The sequence below is a fragment of the Sorex fumeus genome, unplaced genomic scaffold (genome assembly GCF_029834395.1).
Source record: "Sorex fumeus unplaced genomic scaffold, SorFum_2.1 ptg000237l, whole genome shotgun sequence".
NCBI classification, from domain to species: domain Eukaryota; kingdom Metazoa; phylum Chordata; class Mammalia; order Eulipotyphla; family Soricidae; genus Sorex; species Sorex fumeus.
Genome location: NW_026606294.1, coordinates 848614 through 870025, shown reverse-complemented (window position 1 = coordinate 870025; position 21412 = coordinate 848614). Strand labels below are relative to the sequence as shown.

Below are 21412 nucleotides of genomic sequence, written 5' to 3'. Positions count from 1 at the left end.
TACATTGAGGAGGGTGAGTTCTTTCTGATGTACATATCCCATGATCATTAAGAAATGACCTTCACTGTCTCTGATAACCTTTAGCCTGAAGTCCATGTGGTCTGATACTAGTATGGCCACTCCAGCTTTGTGGAGGTCATATTTTCTTGAAAACTTATTTCCCACTCTTTTACTTTTAGCCCATGGGTGCTTTGATTGTTCAGACGTGTTTCTTGCAGGCAGCAGATCGTTGGTTTCAGTTTTCTAATTCATCTTCCTATTCTGTGCCTCTGAATTGGCACATTTAGTCTATTGACATTGAGAGAGATTGTTGTGATGGGGACTTGTGCTCTCTTTATGTAGAATTTTTGTACTTGTGGGGATTTTCTTAGCTTAAAGTAGACCTGGTCATTCTTCTTGCAACAAAAATATGGAATGCTTTACAAGTTTGCATATCATCTCTGTGCAAGGACCATGCTCATCATTTTATCATTTCAATTTTAGTAAATGTGTTAAACTTAGTAGGAGTTAATTTTTCCATATTTTCTCTTCTTATTACTTTGAGTGTTGTCCTTCCTCACTCCTATGGCAGACAATGATTCCTAATCAAGGAATGTATTTCAAAGCAGCATGCATAAATAGATTTAGAAATTTAATGTCCCAGAAAGAAAAATATGGTTTTTACCATATTATCTTTTACCATACCCTAGGCATCAGTTTTACAGAATAATTCTTTTGGAAGATGGTATATGAGGTTGTTTAATGTCGTTCCCTGAAACCTTAATTAAGACCATTAAACTAGAGCCTTTTGCTGTTCTCACCTCAGTCCCCTATACATCTCCAGGAAAAGGTGGATGGTGTTGTCTGCACTTTGACCACCTTGAATGTATGTAGGATTTTTCTCCTGAAGAATGAGGTGAGAAGCATATTGATAATTTCATTCCACCTTATTACAAGTTCAACTTGAACGGAAGGTGAGAATAATGTGGCTCCTATAAAGGACAGAACAAAGGGTCTCAGTGAAGTTTAATGGCCAACTCACATTAACAACATAGATGACTCATAGTAACCTGTGTGCATCTTTCTGTATAGTGAGTTTCATATCTACTGATAGTGATTCTCAGTAATGACACATGGTCAAAACGGATCTGTAATTAAAAATCTAGTTCTCTGAGCAGAGTGGGGTCTCTGACGAGATTGAACAAGTGTGTAGTAATTTATTACTAAGCACATAAGTATTTTCAATGATGTGTACTTTTCTATCTAAAATTAATTCCAAATATGTCTAAAACAACAATCTCCTGACCTCGCACCTGGCTTTCCTCACTGGGGCCCCTTGGAGGTGGCGTGGTGAGATTCCCTCACCGCACTGAGCAGAGCCCCGGCAGCTGAAGACCTCTGCAACCAGCCATAGGTACGCTTAAGACCACTCTTCCCAAGCTTGAAGGAGCCTCATGCATGAAGGAACTGGAAGAGGAACCCAAATGTGCGGGACCGGGGGATGAGATCTCCATGGCTGCTCAGATCAAGACTGTGCCCCCTCCTTCCAGATCCCCCATCTTCTAGTAATTAAGTGTTACAACCACGAACTACCCCTGGATCCATGTAATGCCATCAATAGCCAACATCCAGAGACTGGATCTTATTTAGAAGACAGCAACTCTGATTGTCCAGTTCTCACTCTCAGAGAACCTGGTAGGCTTCTGCGAGTATCTTTCCCGCATGGTGGAGTCTTTGTTTCTGGTCACTGTTTCTTTTGAGGTATAGAAGCTGCTTAATTTAAGATAGTTCCCTTTGTTTATCTCTGTTTCCAGTTGCTTGGCAAGTGGCGTGTTATATTTGAAGATACCTTTTGCTTCAATGTCGTGGAGGGATTTGCCGACCTTGTCATCGCTGTACCTGAGGGATTCTGGTGTGATGTTGAGGACTTTGACCTATTTTTATCTGACTTTTGTGCATGGTGTTAGGTAGAGGTCTGAGCCATTTTTTTTTTTTTGCATGTAGCTGTCCAGTTTTTTCTGCATAGTTTGTTAAAGAGGACTCTCATGCTCCACTTCACATTTCTTGCTCCCTTATCAAAGATTAGATGATTATATAATTGAGTGTGTGTCAGTATATTCAATCCTTTTCCATTGGTCTGCAGCTGAGCCTTTGTTTCAGTCCCATGCTGTTCTCATTATTATCGTTTGTAGTAGAGTTTGAGGTTGGGGAAGGTGACGTCTCCATCGTCTTTTCCCCAAGAATTGCTTTAGCTATTCGTGTGCGTTTGTTGTTCCATGTGAATTTCAGGAGTGCTTGATCAATTTCTTTGAAGAATGTCATGGGTATCTTTATAGGGATCAAGTTGAATTTTTACACTGGTTCTTGGAGAATTGCCATTTGGCAATGTTAATTCTCCCATTCCATAAGCAGTATATATGTTTCCATTTCCTCGTGTCCTTTTTAATTTCCTATTGTATAGGTCCTTTACCTCCTTAGTTAAGCTGATTCCAAGGTTCTTGATTTTCTGAGGCACGATTGTGAATGGGATTGCTTTTTCATGTCACTTTCTTCTCTCTCATTACTTGCATATAAAAAAAAGCCATAGAATTTTGGGTATTGAGTTTATAGCTTGCAATTTTACTATAAAAGTCGATTGCCTCTAGGAGTTTTTTCGTAGAGATTTTAGTATTCTCTAAATATAGTATGATATCTTCTGTGAATAGTGAGAGATTGTTTCTACCTTTCATATATGAAAAATCCTTAATATCTTTTTCTTATCTATTTTCTATTCCAAGTACTTCCAGTACTACTTTGAAGAGAAGTGCCAAAATGAATTTTTACTTAGCACATTCTGTCTGCAAATTTCTATGCTAAGAACGGTGGAAGAAACAGTGAAATCTTAGTAATTTACAAGTAAATTATGAAGACAGATAATTTAAAAGAATTTCTTTGTATAAATTTCCAAAATGTGTAGCTTTTATTAAGTATATTAAGAATAAATCGTAGGTCTTGATTATACCATGAAGATTATTTTCCTGTTAGAAGTTACCCTTCTGAAATGCAAGAAAGAGACACATTTTGAAAATGTTGATTATTCGTTCATTCATTCAATGAATATTTGTTAGTCTGGTTGTGCAGTGCCTGCAGGAAGTCAACCTGTACCCTCAGGTGAGTGCATCAACAGTCTGATGGTGTCTTCATGCTTCCCGATAACCTCAAATGGCCACTGTGCCTCTGGCTGGCTCCCAACAACTCAGGACTACGTTTCTCGAGAAATTAAACTCCCTAAAGATATGTGGGAGCCATGATAACAAACCACCCCTGGCTCAGCTATACAAGCTAATGCATTGGTCTTGTTTCAGAGACCCATAGACAAATCTGGAAGATATCAACAGCCACAGTTAACCTTGGAACTGCAAAAGGCTGAAGACACTAGGGTAAATCGGAGGGAGGCAGGTTAGTTTGGTGCCCACCCAACCAGAACCCAGTGCAGCCACTTTCTCCAACAATACAAAATCGCCACCATGCCCTCCTCTGGTTTCCACCGTCTCAGGATGGCTCTCACTGAAACATTACAGCTGAAAATTCGGATATGTGTGTTTTGTGACTGAAATCTCCGGGCTTTCTCTGGGCAGGATGGGCATCCCACACCCACTGCCCTGTACTTATGGAAGCCTCAGCAGTCATTTCCATACCTCAAAGCTACTCCAACCTTACCTTCCTGATAAAAATGCTAAATTCCAACAAACATGATGACCTCTTAGTACCTGTATGAGACCCTTAATGCACAAAATAAATAGGAGACAAAGAGAAAGAATTAAAGATCCTGCCATAGAGACAGGCTGGGGGTGGGGGTAGTTTGTTGGGGGATGGTTTTAGGGAACCAGGAATATTGGTTTTGGGAAATGTACACTAGAGGAAGGATGGAAGTTGGATCGTTGTATTACTGGAAGCAAATTATGAATAGATTTGTAATGGTCTATATCACAGATATTCAATAAAACATTAAAAATACTGATGGAACTTTAAAACCCAGCATAACTATTGTTGTGTTCTCTGTAGGAAAAAAATGTTACTCACCTGTGTGCCAATAGCTTGTAGAAAGCTAAACCCAAAGATATATCAATGACTGTCTTTGGCATGAATACTGTAATTGCAGCTATGTTATGTTTTAGAATCAGTTCGTGGACAAGTCGTCAAGAGGAGCAGTGGCAAAGTGCATCAATGTTGAATGGATAATGTTTCAGGAGCTTGCAAGGGAGATGCGAAGATTTGGCATGAGAAAAGGGAAGAAACAGAAGAGTTAAGTACTAATAAGTATCATGAGAAAATGCAAGGGAGGACATTTCCTGGCAAGTGTCACACTCTGTTGAGCTTTTGGTGAGGATAAGTATTAGAAAGTATCTTTCCCATTTAGTGGTAAAAAGGTTACTTTGATGGGTATATTTAAAATTTACTTTAACGATTAGAATCACTAAGAGATAAACAGTTACAAAGTTGCTCATAATTGAGTTTCAGTCATCTAATGTTCTAGAACTTTTCCAGTATATTGGGGCATTTTTGAATGAATATCCCTGGTGCGAAGACTAGGGCATCTGAATCTTAACACATTTCACCAAATATATGATCTGTACTCACATGATTTACACTGTCTCCCCTGCTCTTTGATTTATGTTTTCATGCAATATTTCCTTGTGAAACTCACCTCAAGTGAGGCTCCCTATTTAAGACAAGTACATGTTTCTGGGGCATTACGTATGTTTTGGTTGCTGGGAGAGTCTGTAAAGCAATGCTCAGGAGGTGTGCGGGCCCTACAGACAATTCTCAGAAAACGTGGCCATGGTGCTTGGGGTCCTCTGAGGCTATACAGCCTTTGATACTCTGGCAATCATGTGGTGCTGGGAGTCAAATTGAGTGCATGTGAGACAAGTTCCATAAGCACTACACTATCTCCTGCGGCCCTGGGTATTAGATTTATGTCAGCATTCTGAGGTCCTCCCTTTTGTCACAAAGAAGAGACTTGTGCAGGAGAAAGTGGAAGAGACTTTAGGGTTTAGCTAGGTTGACTGAGTGGCTGGTGATACCATTAAGATTGGAACATAAAGTAAAAATAAAACAAGAGCCCCGTGCCTTTTCCCGCTGAACTCGACACCCTCCACAGGGGGACACCTGCGGGGAACACCTGCAGCAGCTCCTTGGGACTGTCCATCACCTAATCAGCCCCTTCCCTCCAGGTGGGTAGGGGGAGCACAAGCCAGGTTCAGCACTCCTCACCCCCAGTCCCCCGCGTTTTCCTGCAGAACTGGACACCCTCCAGAAGGGGACACCTGAGGCAGCTCCATGGGATTTTCCATCGCTCCTCCTACATTCCAGGATCCTGGGTGGGAGTGACCCTGGGATGGGCCAGGGGCATGGCCACCATATAGGGAGTGTGTCCTCCCAGAAGTGGGCGTGGCCTTCTCCTGGGTGGCCAGCCGCAGTTATATTTCCCAATCTGGGCACTCAGGACTTTCATCTCTCACTTTGTCACCTAATACCAACTAAAAGTTTCTGACCACCTCTACTAGAATACAACATTCCACTCGCCTACTCCATTTCTAACAAAATACCTGTATGAAATATGCTGTAAAAGCTCAAAACTAAAAAGTACCTCCTCCAAAGCGCAAATCTCCACCACAAGGAGAATATGAAGAAAAGAAACATCCTCAATCGAGGTTGTCCACAATTGCGCTCTCATTGATAAAGAATTCCAGGATAAAATGCAGAGGGTGTTCAAGGATCTACTCAAAGAATCAATGGAAGAGATATCCAATGACTAAAATAAGAAATGAAAAAAACAATAGAACAGAGAGTCAAGAAAATACAGGAAAAAAAGAGAACAGAATTTTAAAAAGCTACAAAAAGAAGAGTCACAAATAAAGAATTCAGTGGATGAAATTAAAAACTCAGTAAGTGCCCTTAGCAATAGGATAAGTGCAGCTGAAGAGAGGATCAGCGAGCTTGAAGATGAGCAACATAACTCCCACTGGGAAGAACAAGCAATAGGAAAAGACCTCAAAATGGCTCTAAGGAGAATCAGAGACCAAGGGGATGACGCCAAGAGGAAGAACATTAGAATCATTGGAGTACCAGAAGGACAGGGAAACAACCCCAATGAAAAAGCTAGAGTAAAAGAAACCATTGCTGAAAAGTTCCCAGAGTTAAGGAAAGCAGACATCCAATTCCAAGGAGCAGAATGGTACCAGCTAAAGGAGACCCCAGAAAAAACACTCCAAGCATATCATAGTAAGAACGATGGATGCTGTGGACAGAGACACAATATTACAAGCAGCAAGGTCAAAGACGGAAATTACATACAAAGGAGCACCCCTTAGATTCACAGCAGACCTATCAGTGGAAACCCTCCAAACCCGAAGGCAATGGTTGTATATAGTGAAAAAATTCAAAGAAATGAACGCCTCACCGAGAATACTCTATCCAGCTAAACTCTAACTCAAATTCGATGGGAACGATAAACCACTTTTTAGATAAACACAAGCTCAGGAACTTCATACACTCAAAACCAAATCTAAAAGAAGAAGTAAAGGGGCTCCTGTAAGATAAGAAGGAAAAAACGTGTAAATCAACTCCTAAAGGAAGATGGCACAAAACCCCATGACAATAATCTCCCTTAATGTCAATGTTCTAAATGCACACAGAGTGGCAATATGGATTCAGGAACTGAAACCAGCATTCTGCTGTCTACAAGAAACTCATCTGAACAATCAGAGCAAACACAGACTCAAAGTGAAAGGATGGAAAACAATCCTGCAAGCAAACAGCTCCCTCAAAAAAGCTGGGGTGGCCACACTAGTATCCGACAACATTAATTTCAGGCTGAAAAAGATTAGAAGGGACAGCGAAGGCCACTTTCTCTTCATCAAGGGATACATTCCACAGGAAGAAATCATACTCTTAAATGTATACGTACCTAATGAAGGAACAGCTAGATACCTAAAACAACTGCTAACAGATTTTAAAGAGGACAGTGCTAGCAACACAATAGTAGATGAAGACTTCAACAACGCCTTATCACCTCTGGATAGATCAACAAGAACAAAACTCAGCAAGGAAACATTGGCTTTGAATGAAGAAATAGAAGAGAAAGGACTTATAGACCTATACAGGGCTTTACACCCCCAAAGAAAGAATACACATTCTTCTCCAGTGCGCATGGAACATTTTCCAAAATAGACTATGTGCTAGGCCACAAAACATACCTCAATAGAATCAGGAAGATACAAAGAGTATCAACAATCTTTTCAGACCATGATGCAGTGAGTATAGATGTGAATCACACACAGACACGGACAACCAAATCGAACACCTGGAAACTAAACAAGTCACTGCTGAACAATGTGTGGGTCAGGAAGGACGTCAAGGAAGAAATCAAATGATACCTGGAAACAAATGAGAACGAAGACACGAACTACCAGAGCTTATGGGATGCAGCTAAACCCCTATTAAGGGGAAAATTCATAGCTCTGCAAGCATATCTACGGATGGAAGAAAAGATGCACTTAAGCAACTTATTTCACAGCTCAAGTTCTTATAAAAGGATCAAGAAAAGGAGTCTACATCGGGCAGAAGGAAAGAGATCTAAAACTAAGAGCAGAAATCAACGACATGGAAACCTACGAAACAATCCGAAAGATCAATGAAACCAAGAGATGGTTCTTTGAGAAAATAAACAAGGTAGATAAACCACTAGCAACACTAACAAAGAAACAGAGAGAGAAAACACTAATAAACCAAATCAGAAATAAAAATGGAGATATCACAATGGAAACCAAAGAAATTCAAAAGATCATCAGAGACTACTTTGAAAGTCTGTATGCCAAGAAAAAAGAGAAGTTAGAAGAAATGGATAACTTCCTGGATTACTATAATCTCCCAAAGATGAGTCAAGAAGATATAAAATACCTGAATAGACCTAGTCACATAAATGAAATTGAAACTGTAATCAAAATCTTCCCCAAAACAAAAGCCAGGTCCAGATGGATTCACTACCGAATTTTTCCAAACATTTAAAGAGGATCTACTGCCCGTCCTTCTCAAACTTTTACAGGAAATTGAAAAAACAGAAACTCTCCCAAACAGTTTCTATGAAGCCCATCTCTCTCTAATACCAAATGGAAACAAAGACACCATGAGAGAAGAAAACTACAGGCCGATATCACTGATGAACCCGGATGAGAAGATTCTGAACAAAATACTAGCAAATAGAATTCAACAACTCATCAAAAAGATCATACACCATGACCAGGTGGGATTCATCCCGGGCGATGCAAGGATGGTTTAACATTCGGAAATCAATCAACATAATCCATCATATCAACAAAAGAAAAGAAAAAAATCATATGATCATATCAATAGATGTAGAGAAAGCAATTGACAAGATCCAGCATCCGTTTATTATGAAAACCCTCGCCAAATTGGGGATAGAGGGGACTTACCCCAATATAATTAAAGCCAGCTAGCACAAGCATACAGCAAGCATCATCCTCAATGGGGAAAATCTGAGAGCGTTCCGCCTAAGATGAGAAACGAGATAAGGATTCCGACTCTTTCAACTGGTGTTGAACATAGTACTAGAAATACTAGCAATAGCAATTAGGCAAGCAAAAGAGATTAAGGCCATGCAAATAGTTAAGGAAGAAATCAAGCTCTCACTATTCGCAAATGATATGATACTATACTTAAAGAACCATAAAACCTCTACCAAGAAACTCCTAGAAATAATACACTCGAGAGTAAAGTTAAAGGTATAAAATAAATACCTAAAAGTCCATGGCTTTACTATACACAAATAGTGAGAGAGAAGAAAAAGATGAAAACAATCCCATTCACAATTGTGTGCCGGAAAATCAACTACCTAGGAATTAATTTAACTAAGCAAGTAAAGGAACTGTACAAAGAAAACTACAAAACGCTGCTTCTTGAAATAAAAGAGGACGCGAGGAAATGGAAAAATATCCCCTGTTCATGGATATGGAGAATTAATATTGTCAAAATGGCAATACATCCAATAGCACTGTACAAAGGCAATGTGATCCCTATTAGGATACCCATGACATTCTTCAAAGAATTGGAGCAAACACTCATGAAATTTATATGGAACAATAAACCCCCACGATGAGCTAAAGCAATTCTTGGGAAAAAGAAAATGGGAGGAATTAACCTCCCGAACCACAAACTTTACTAAAAGTAGTAATAATTAAAACAGCATGATACTTGCTACATGCATAGCATACTTTTTCTTAGATTTTTTGATTTTTCTAGGACAAATTGATCATCTTTTTTTTAAAATTTTTTTTATTAGTGAAACACCATGAGGTACAGTTGTAGACTTACAATTTTTTGTGCTTGGGTTTGATTATACAATGATCAGATACCCATCCCTCCACCATTGCCCAATTTCCACCACCATGGATAATATCCCCCCCACCCCCATACCCCCATCCGTCCTGCCTCTGTGACAGGGCAATCCCCTGTGTTCTCTCTCTCCTTGTGGGTGTAGTGGACTGCAAAAGAGGCATTGATTGGCAAACATGTTCAGTCCATAGTCCACTTTCGACATGCATCTCCCCTCCTGGGAGGAGGATCCTCCAAACACCCTTTATTTGGTGTTCCCTTCTCTGTCTGAGCTGCCCTTTCCTCTAGAATGCCCGACTGGCCACTAAGCTATGGAGTAATCCTCCTGGTGCTGATCTCAGCTATTCTTGGGTATTAATCTCATATTTTGTTACTTTATATCCCCCAGATGAATGCAATCTTTCTATGTCTATCCCTCTCTTTCTGACTCTTTTCGCTTAGCATGATACTTTCCCTGTTGTACCACTTGTATGTAAATTTCATGACTTCATCTTTTCTAAGAGCTACATAGTACTCCAATGTGTAGATGTACCAAAGTTTCTTTAACCAGTCATATGTTCTTGGGCATTCAGGTTTCTTCCAGTTTCTGGCTATTTTAAAGAGTGCTACAATGAACAAACAAGTGCAGATATCACTTCGACTATACATTTTTGCCTTTCTGGGATATATTCCCAGGAGTGGTATTGCTGGTCAAAAGGGAGCTCAATTTCTAATTTTTTGAGAATCGTCCATACTGTTTTCCAGAAGGGCTGAACCAGTCGACATTCCCACCAACAGTGAAGGAGAGTCCCTTTCTCGCCACATCCGTGCCAGCATCAGTTGCTTTTGTTCTTTTGAATGTGGGCCAGTCTCTGAGGTGTGAGATGGTATCTCATTGTGGTTTTGATCTGCATCTCCCTGATGATTAATGATGTAGAGCATTTTCTCATGTGCTTTTGTAGCATTCGGATTTCTTCTTTGAGAAAGTTTCTGTTCATTTCATTGTCCCATTTTTGCATGGGGTTGGATGTTATCTTCTTGTGGATTTTAACCAGTATTTTGTATATCCTGGATATCAACCCCTTGTAAGATGTGTATTCGACGAATATCCTTTCCCATTCTGTAGACTGTCTTTGTATTTTGGTCACTGTTTCTTTGGAGGTGCAGAAGCTTCTTAGTTTAAGATAGTCCCATTTATCTATCTCTGTTTTCACTTGTTCAGACAGTGGCGTGGCATCTTTGAAGATACCATTAGCTTCAATGTCATGGAGGGTTTTGCCAACTTTGTCTTCAATGTACCTTATGGTTTCTGGTCTGATGTTGAGGTCTTTAATCCACTTTGATCTTACTTTTGTACACGGTGTTAGGCAGAGTTCTGAGCCCATTTTTTTGCATGTAGCCGTCCAGTGATGTCAGCACAATTTGTTAAAGAGGCTTTCCTTACTCCACTTCACATTACTTGCACCTTTATCAAAGATTAGATGATCATATGATTGAGGGGAGATATCAGTGTATTAAACCCTGTTCCATTGGTCTGCAGTTCTGTCTTTGTTCCAGTACCACGCTGTTTTAATTATTACTGCTTTGTAGTACAGTTTGAAGTTCGGGAGGTTGATTCCTCCCATTTTCTTTTTCCCAAGAATTGCTTTAGCTATTCGTGGGGGCTTATTGTTCCATATAAATTTCAGGACTGTTTGCTCCATTTCTTTGAAGAATGTCATGGGTATCCTTATAGGGATTGCATTGAATTTATACAATGCTTTCGGTAGTACTGCCATTTTGACAACGTTAAGTCTCCCAACCCATGAGCAGGGGATATCTTTCCATTTCCTCATGTCCTCTTTTATTTCCTGAAGTAGCGTTTTGCAGTTTTCTTTGTATAGGTCCTTTACTTCCTTAGTTAAGCTGATTCCTAAGTATTTGATTTTCTGGGGCACAATTGTGAACAGGATTGTTTTATTCATGTTGCTTTCTTCTCTCTCACTGTTTGCATATAGCAAAGCCATGGACTTTTGGGTATTGATTTTATAGCCTGCAACTTTACTATATGAGTCTATTGTTTCTAGGAGTTTTTTGGTGGAGGTTATTGGGTTCTCTAAGTATATTGTCATATCATCTGCGAATAGTGAGAGCTTGATTTCTTCCTTTCCTACCTGAATGCTCTTAATATCTTTTTCTTGCCTAATCGCTATTACAAGTACTTTCAGTACTATATTGAACAGCAGTGGAGAGAGTGGGCATCCTTGTCTCGTCCCTGATCTTAGAGGGAACGCTCTCAGTTTTTCCCCATTGAGGATGATGCTTGCTGTAGGCTTGTGGTAGATGGCTTTAATATGTAGAGGAAGGTCCCCTCTATACCCATTTTGGCTAGGGTTTTCATCATAAAGGGGTGCTGGATCTTGTTAAATGCTTTCTCTGCATCAATTGATGTAATCATATGCTTTCTATATTTTCTTTTGTTGATATGATGGATTATGTTGATTGATTTCCGAATGTTGAACCATCCTTGCATCCCTGGGATGAATCCTACTTGGTCATGGTGTATGATCTTTTTGATGAGTAGTTGGATTCTATTTGCTAGTAGTTTGTTGAGGATCTTTGCATATATGTTCATCAGGGATATCGGTTTGTAAATTCTCTTTCTTTGTGGTATCTCTGTCTGCTTTTTGTATCAGTGTGATATTTGCTTCGTAGAAACTGTTTGGAAGTGTTTTTGATATTTCCATTTCGTGGAAAAGCTTAAAGAGGATTGGGAGTAAGTCTGCTTTAAAGATTTGGAAGAATTCACTAGTGAATGCATCCGTACCAGGACTTTTGTGCGTGGAGAGACTTTTTATTACCATTTCAATTTCCTTGACGGTGATAGGTCTGTTCAGGTATTCCAGGTCTTCTTGATTCAGCCTTGGGAGTCTGCAGAAGTCTAGGAATTTATCCATTTCCTCGAAGTTTTGATGTTCTGTGGCATACAGTTTCTCAAAGTACTCCCTGAGGATCGTTTGAATTTCTGTAGTTTATGTTGTAAGACCCCCTTTTCATTTCTGATTCGGTTTATTAGGGTTTTCTCTCTCCCTTTCTTTGTGAGTTTTGCTAGAGGCTTATCAATCTTGTTAATTTTCTCGAAGAACCAGCTCTTGCTTTCATTGATCTTTCGGATTTTTTTGGGGTTTCCATCTCGTTAATCTCTGCTCTGAGTTTTATCATTTCCTTTCTCCTGTTCGGGTTGTGCTCCTTTTTTTGGTCCTTCTCCAAGCTCTTAAGCTGTAACGTTAGGTTACTTATGTGTGCTCACTCCTCCTTCCTGAGGAATGCTTGTAGAGCTATAAACTTTCCTCTTAACACAGCTTTTGCTGTGTCCCATAAGTTTTGGTAACTCGTGTTCTCATTTTCATTCGTTTCTAGGAATCTTTTGATTTACATTTTGATTTCCTGTCTAAGCCACTCGTTGTTTAGTAGAGCACTGTTTAATTTCCAGGTGTTTCATTTAGTTTTCGGTTTTTGTATGTGATTTCCTTCTAATTTCAGCGCATTATGGTCTGAGAAGATTGTCGATACAATCTCTATCTTCTTAATTTTTTGGAGGCATGTTTTGAGGCTCAGCATGTGGTCTATCTTGGAGAATGTTCCATGTACGCTTGAGAAGAATGTGTATTCAGCTTTTTGTGGATGAAGTGTCCTGTATATATCTATTAAGTCCCTTTCTTCCATTGTTTCCCTCAGATGAAGTATGTCCTTGCTAAGCTTGAGTCTGGTTGATCTATCAAGAGGTGACAAAGCAGTGTTGAAGTCTCCCACTAGTATTGTGTTGCTGTTGATGTCTTTTTCAAATCTATGAGTTTTAAGTACTTTGCTGGTCTCTCATTAGGTGCATATACATTTATTATTGTAAGTTCTTCCTGTTTTACAGATCCTTTGATCAATAAGAAATGGCCTTCACTGTCTCTTATGACCTTCCTCACTCTGAAATCGATGTGGTTTGATATTAGGATGGCTACCTCAGCTTTTTTATGGGAGCTGTTTGCCTGTAGGATTGTTTTCCAGCCTTTGACTCTGAGTCTGTGTTTGCTTTGACTATTTAGATGTGTTGCATGAAGGCAGCAGAATGTTCGGTTCAATTTTCTAATCGATCCTGCCACTCTATATCTTTATTTGGTGCGTTTAGCCCATTGACATTGAGAAAGATTATTGTTATGGGATTTTGTCCCATTGTTCTGTTGAAATTTGGTGTATTTGAGAGGCCTGTCTTGCCTTAAAGTAGCCCATTTAGTTGTACTTGTAACCATGGTTTTGAGTCCATGAAGTTCCTGAGCTCTTGTTTGTCTGTGAAACTGTGTGTTGTTCCTTCTAGTATGAATGAGAGTCTCGCTGGGTAAAGTATTTTTGGGGAGGCATTTATTTCATTGAGTTTTTTCACTATGTCCCACCACTGTTTTTGGGCCATAAGGGTTTCATCAGAAAAATCAGCTGTGAATTTTAAGGATGCTCCTTTGTAAGAGTTTTCTTTCTTCGATCTTGCTGCTTTCAGAATTTTGTCTCTGTCTAAGGTTTTGGTCATTTTGATCAGTATGTCTCTTGGGGTATTTTTATTCGGATTTCTTCTAGCTGGTACCCTTCGGGCCTCCTGAATATGGTCACAAGTTTTCTTCAGCTCTGGAAACGTTGTAGCAATGATGTCATTGACAGTTTCTTCTTCATCAAGGTTTTCTTCCTGTACCTCTGGGACTCCAATAATTCTTATGTTAGCCCTCTTGGCTTCATCACGATCATCTCTTGCCATCTGTTCCCGAATTGTGAGTCTCTTTTTCATTTTCTGTTCTTTTCTGGAGAGTCTCTGAACTTCATCTTTGAGCTCACTTATTCTGTTCTCAGCAGCTCTTACTCTGCTGCTGAGGCCTTCCACTGAGTTTTTCAATTCGCCTGCGTGATTTTTCAGGCCTGACATTTCTGATTGCATTTTCCTTATTTCTGCCTTCAAATCCTCTTGTCTTCTATTGGCATTGCTTTCCATTGTTTCTTTTACTTCCCGAAGCATCCTAAGTAGCTCCCTCCTGAATTCCTTGTCAGAGAGGTTGTCTAACACTGCAGTACTGTTGGTGTCATCTGGGCTAGACACTTCAATAAGAAAGTTTGGTGGGCTTTTGCGTTGCTTTACCATTGTGAAAACTGTGGTTTAGTCCTTAACATTCACTGTTACTATTCTGCTTGATATGCAGTGTGAGTTAAGATAGGCTTATGAGTTATTGGCTACTGTGTTTCTAGTGACTGAGCTAAACTAGAGAATTTTCCATCGAAGAAGGTTGCTTATGGTTCCTATGGCATATGTAGTGGGAAAATATTTCGCGGCCGCTAATGCGGCCGCGGCTCCGGAAAGAGTCCCTGGCACTGAGTGAGGAGTTGGGAACGACGATTGAGCTGGCTGTGCATGCGCAGAGAGGGTCCCAGGCCCTTGGGGGCGGGCTCCACCTGGTTGAAATCGGAGCCGTTCAGCCTGGTTGCCCAGAGCTGGGCCTGCATGCCCATCCCGTGCAGATCAGGGGTGAAACAGGCTTTCTAGGAGGTGGAGCTAGCTGTGCATGCACACAGAGGGTCCCAGGCCCTTGGGGGCAGGCTGTACCTGGTTGTAATAGGAGCCGTTCAGCTTGGTTGAGCAGAGCTGGGCCTCCGTCCCCGTCCCCATATTGATCATCTTTAATTATTCCACATCAATACCAATGTCCAAAAATGTTTCAAAATGTAATTATTGAAAAAAATCATATAGAAGTTCAAGTTTGTGTTGTTCGTGGGATAACTATATTAAGAAGAAATAGAACCACAAGAAACATACAAGTAAAATGAAGCTACATTTCTTTGGAGTCTTTCAATTATGTATTTACATTAGTCTATATACAAGCATGATTTTTAAAAAATAAATTTCAGTGACTATAAAATTTTGGAGTTTTTCATAATTGAAATGTTTTACTGCTAAGTCTATATTGATGTGAAGATTTTTATCTACTTGCCTAATTTTCTGATTGTTTACTTAAGATCAGTAGTTAAAAGCTAACTGGCTGATGACTGATTATGTGGCTAAGGGTTAAAGCACTTGGCTTGCGTGTATGAAACTTTGGGTTGGCCTCCTGCAAGGCAAATGGCCTACCCACTGTGCTGTAAAATTTATATAAAATATACTACTAATAAAACCTAATGATGTTGGTGAACAGTGCAAAATAAATGATTATTTAGTAATTTTATTTATTTGTTAATGAAATATGTAAGCTTTTGAGTATAATGGGAGTAGTTTTCTAACATAAGAGTCTGAGGATGGTGAAACTGTTATAACTGTCGTGTAGGATTCCATCTCCCTAGCCTGCTTCATTCTACCTCTCTCTCTATCCAATCTGGTCTTCTTCTTGGGAATCTGACCTCCTGATCGGCTTGCCTCCACCTTTCAACTGCCTACTTTATGACATCATTCTCCCACTCAACCAACCACAAACTGGTAGAATCTTGGGGTTGGTACCGCTTGACCTTGAGCCTGGAAGGTGGTGGTGGAAAGAGATGGTCCTAAGAGAGTTAATGGAGTGAAGGATGTATGGGAAGGAAACCGGGAAGGGTAGGGAACGGACAGCTGGTGATCAGCATGTGAGAGTTGGTAGATATTTTCTAAGTACGTTAACATGTTTTTCGTAAATGATAAGCAAAACAAAAATACGAATATAAGATAGGTTCCAAAGAATAGGTTACATATAAGACCGAGAGAGCTGAAAGGGCTGGCATTCCTTCTGGAACTTTCAATCATACCATTTACTAAAGATGGTATTTTCACATCACTTAGCTGTGGAGAGGAATAGTGAGAAACAGAATGCCACCAGAAAAGCAAACTTGATGACCACGGTTCATAAACGCCAGGTGGAAGGTGTTCACATGGATCCCAAGTGCAAGTGGATTAACAGGAACATATATTATACTAAGTCTGCTTGGTACCAGTAACTTCTTTGGTGGAAATGGAGGAAAACAAATACGGTTTCTGACAGACCTGAGACTAAACTGCTAATCAATTTTCCCAGGCAAGGGTAGTTGACTGGCTGGGAACAGAACAACTTGAAAAGTGTTTTGCTACCTTTCATGTATGGATAGAGGAAAATGATCCCAGTCATCTATTAAAACTAACAAGCTTCAACTCTCTCGAAGGACAGTTGTATTCAGTGAGGAAAAAATGCTGGGAGAAAAGTCTGAAATGATGGGCATAGAGACAATAAGTGCAAAAGGAAGGACTTGAAATTTGGGTTCCTCTGAAAACAAAGCTTGAAACAACAAGATTTGGTGAGCACATGATTTACTGGGAATGGGATCTGAGGAGGAAAAGAGTGATATCAGGGATGTGAACAAGGGAAATCCAAGTTAAGGAAGACTTAGCTAGCTGACTACCCCATGGGCAACATGGTTCCAAGACTACGAGAACTTACCAAGGACTTTACTTTAATTTTCTTTCTTTTATATGGTCACTTACAACATGTATTCTTTGCCTTCTTCAAAAACAATTTGGAAATGATTTTTTAAAATTTTTTTATTAGTGAAACACCATGAGGTACAGTTGTAGATTTACAATTTTTTGTGCTTGGGTTTGATTATACAATGATCAGATACCCATCCCTCCACCAGTGCCCATTTTCCAACACCATGGATAATATCCCGCCCACCCCCATCCTCTCATCCCCCCCTGCCTCTGTGGCAGGGAAATCCCCTGTGTTCTCTCTCTCCTTTTGGGTTTTGTGGTCTGCAAAAGAGGTATTGAGTGGCAAACATGTTCAGTCCATAGTCCACTTTCGATATGCATCTCCCCTCCTGGGAGGATCCTCCAAACACCCTTTATTTGGTGTTCCCTTCTCTGTCTGAGCTGCCCTTTCCTCTAGAATGTCCGACTGGCCACTAAGCTATGGAGTAATCCTCCTGGTGCTGATCTTAGCTATTCTTGGGCATTAATCTCATATTTTGTTACTTTATATCCCCCAGATGAATGCAATCTTTCTATGTCTATCCCTCTCTTTCTGACTCTTTTCTCTTAGCATGATACTTTCCCTGTTGTACCACTTGTATGTAAATTTCATGACTTCATCTTTTCTAAGAGCTACATAGTACTCCATTGTGTAGATGTACCAAAGTTTCTTTAACCAGTCATCTGTTCTTGGGCATTCAGGTTTCTTCCAGTTTCTGGCTATTGTAAAGAGCGCTGCAATGAACAAACAAGTGCAGATGTCACTTCGAATATACATTTTTGCCTCTCTGGGATATATTCCCAGGAGTGGTATTGCTGGGTCAAACGGGAGCTCAATTTCTAATTTTTTGAGAATCGTCCATCTGTTTTCCAGAAGGGCTGAACCAGTCGACATTCCCACCAACAGTGAAGGAGTGTCCCTTTCTCGCCACATCCGCGCCAGCATCGGTTGCTTTTGTTTGGAAATGATTTTTAATTAAAAAAATGTTTTATTAACATGTCATTATTAAAAAGAAACATATAGGCAAAAGAGTTAGTGCAGTATGTAGAGGGTGTTTACCTTGTATGCGGCTAACCTGAGTTCAGTTCCCGGAACCCTGAGCCTGTCAGGAGTGATCTCTGGATACAGAGTTAGAAGTGAGCCCAGAGCACATCTGGGTGCGCTCCCCTACCACAAAAAAGTTAGAAAAGAAAAGAAAAGAAAAACATATAACTGATTCTTGAGTGACATAGTGGTTAATGGTGCTAACTGGTATATAACCTTTGAAAACCCCCAAATTTAAGAGATAGTCTGCTGTTGACCAAGAAGATGCTTTTTAATAGTATTTACTCACATTGTCTGCAATTAGTGCTATTTGTGGCCTGTAAATCTGTAAATTTTGATACATTTAAACAAATTATAATGGATTTTATAATGGACTTAATAATGAATTTGTATTTTAGAGTAATAAGTGATAAATTGTATTTTTGTTTTTGTGGGGTATTTGGGCCATAGTATGTGGTGCTTGGGACTTCTGACTCTGTGCTCAAGGGTCATTCCTGGTGATGCCAGCCATAAGTTTGGTTGACTGTGTGCATGGTATATGCTTTAACCTCTCTACTAATTCTGGGGGCCAATCAAATAAATTATCTGCATATATCTTATAAATGCATGGCATACTTTGTCTTAGATTTTTTGATATTTCTAGGATATATTGATCATCTTTAATTATTTCACATGAATACCAATCTCCAAAAAAGTTTAAAAATATAATTATTGACAGAAAATCATATAGAAGTCCAAATTTGTATTGTTCATGGGATAACTAAATTAAGAAGAAAATAGAACCACAATAAACATACAAGTAAAATGCAGGAGTCTTTCAATTATGTATTTATATCTGTATATATACAAGTATAATCTTTAAAATATAAATCTCAGATACTTTCTCTGCATCTATTGATATGATCATATGCTTTTTATCTTTTCTTTTGTTGATATGGTGGATTATGTTGATTGATTTCCGAATGTTAAACCATTCTTGCATCCCTGGGATGAATCCTACTTGGTCATGGTGTATGATCTTTTTGATGAGTAGTTGGATTCTATTTGCTAGTAGTTTGTTGAGGATCTTTGCATATATGTTCATCAGGGATATCGGTTTGTAAATTCTCTTTCTTTGTGGCTTTCCTATACGCAAACAGTGAGAGAGAAGAAAGCAACATGAAAAAAACAATCCCGTTCACAATTGTGCCCCAGAAAATCAAGTACCTAGGAATCAGCTTAACTAAGGAAGTAAAGGACCTGTACAAAGAAAACTACAAAACGCTACTTCAGGAAATAAAAGAGGACATGAGGAAATGGAAAGATATCCCCTGCTCATGGGTCGGGAGACTTAACATTGTCAAAATGGCAATACTACCGAAAGCATTGTATAAATTCAATGCAATCCCTATAAGGATACCCACGACATTCTTCAAAGAAATGGAGCAAACACTCCTGAAATTTATATGGAACAATAAGCCCCCACGAATAGCTAGAGCAATTCTTGGGAAAAAGAAAATGGGAGGAATCAACCTCCCGAACTTCAAACTGTACTACAAAGCAGTAATAATTAAAACAGCATGGTACTGGAACAAAGGCAGAACTGCAGACCAATGGAACAGGGTTGAATACACTGACATCTCTCCTCAATCATATGCTCATCTAATCTTTGATAAAGGTGCAAGTAATGTGAAGTGGAGTAAGGAAAGCCTCTTTAATAAATTGTGTTGGCATCACTGGACGGCTACATGCAAAAAAATAGGCTCAGAACTCTGCCTAACACCATGTACAAAAGTAAGATCAAAATGGATTAAAGACCTCAACATCAGAACAGAAACCATAAGGTACATTGAAGATAAAGTTGGCAAAACCTTCCATGACATTGAAGCTAATGGTATCTTCAAAGATGCCACGCCACTGGCCGAGCAAGTGAAAACAGAGATAGATAAATGGGACTATCTTAAACTAAGAAGCTTCTGCACCTCCAAAGAAACAGTGACCAAAATACAAAGACAGTCTACAGAATGGGAAAGGATATTCACCGAATACACATCTGACAAGGGGTTGATATCCAGGATATACAGAATACTGGTTAAACTCCACAAGAAGAAAATATCCAACCCCATCAGAAAATGGGGCAATGAAATGAACAGAAACTTTCTCAAAGAAGAAATCCGAATGGCAAAAAAGCACATGAGAAAATGCTCTACATCATTAATCATCAGGGAGATGCAGATCAAAACCACAATGAGATACCATCTCACACCTCAGAGACTGGCCCACATCCAAAAGAACAAAAGCAACCAATGCTGGCGTGGATGTGGCGAGAAAGGGACACTCCTTCACTGTTGGTGTAAATGTCCACTGGTTCAGCCCTTCTGGAAAACAGTATGGACGATTCTCAAAAAATTAGAAATTGAGCTCCCATTTGACCCAGCAATACCACTCCTGGGAATATATCCCAGAGAGGCAAAAATGTATAGTCGAAGTGACATCTGCACTTGTTTGTTCATTGCAGCGCTCTTTACAATAGCCAGAAACTGGAAGAAACCTGAATGCCCAAGAACAGATGACTGGTTAAAGAAACTTTGGTACATCTACACAATGGAGTACTATGTAGCTATTAGAAAAGATGAAGTCATGAAATTTACATACAAGTGGTACAATATGGAAAGTATCATGCTAAGCGAAATGAGTCAGAAAGAGAGGGATAGACATAGAAAGATTGCATTCATCTGGGGGATATAAAGTAACAAAGTATGAGATTAATACCCAAGAATAGCTGAGATCAGCACGAGGAAGATTACTCCATAACTTAGAGGCCAGCCAGGTATCCTAGAGGAAAGGGCAGTTCAGATAGAGAAGGGAGCACCAAATAAAGTATGTTTGGAGGATCCTCCCAGGAGGGGAGATGCATGTCGAAAGTAGACTATGGACTGAACATGTTTGCCACTCAATGCCTCTTTTGCAGGCCACAACACCCAAAAGGAGAGAGAGAACACAGGGGATTGCCCTGCCACAGAGACAGGGGGGATGGGGGGATGGGGGTGGGAGGGATATTATCCATGGTGGTGGAAAATGGGCACTGGTGGAGGGATGGGTATCTGATCATTGTATAATTGAAACCAAAGCACAAAAAATTGTAAATCTACAACTTTAAAAAAATAAAATAAAATAAAGGGGAAAAAAAAATAAAAATAAAAAATTAAAAAAATATATAAATCTCCGATACTATAACATTTTATTGAGTTTTTTATAATTGCAATGTTTTACTGCTAAGATGATATTGTTGTGAACATTTATATCTATTTGTCTACATTTCTGATTGTTTACTTAATATCTGATATTAAAAGCTAACTTACTAGGGCTCGAGCGATAGCACAGCTGGTAGGATGTTTACCTTGCAAGCGGCTGACCTGGGTTCAATTCCCAGCACAGCATATGTTCCCCTGAGCACTGCAAGGGGTAATTCCTGAGTGCAGAGCCAGGAGTAATCCCTGTGCATCGCGAGGTGTGACCCAAAAAGAAAAAAAAAAAGCTAACTTACTTATGACTGGGTATGT

General features: G+C 39.6%; 1 pseudogene; it reads right to left on the bottom strand.

The window, feature by feature from the left end:
* Positions 1 to 403: 403 nt before the first annotated feature.
* Positions 404 to 497, bottom strand: LOC130018128 (uncharacterized; annotated as a pseudogene).
* Between the last annotated feature and the right edge of the window lie 20915 nt (positions 498 to 21412).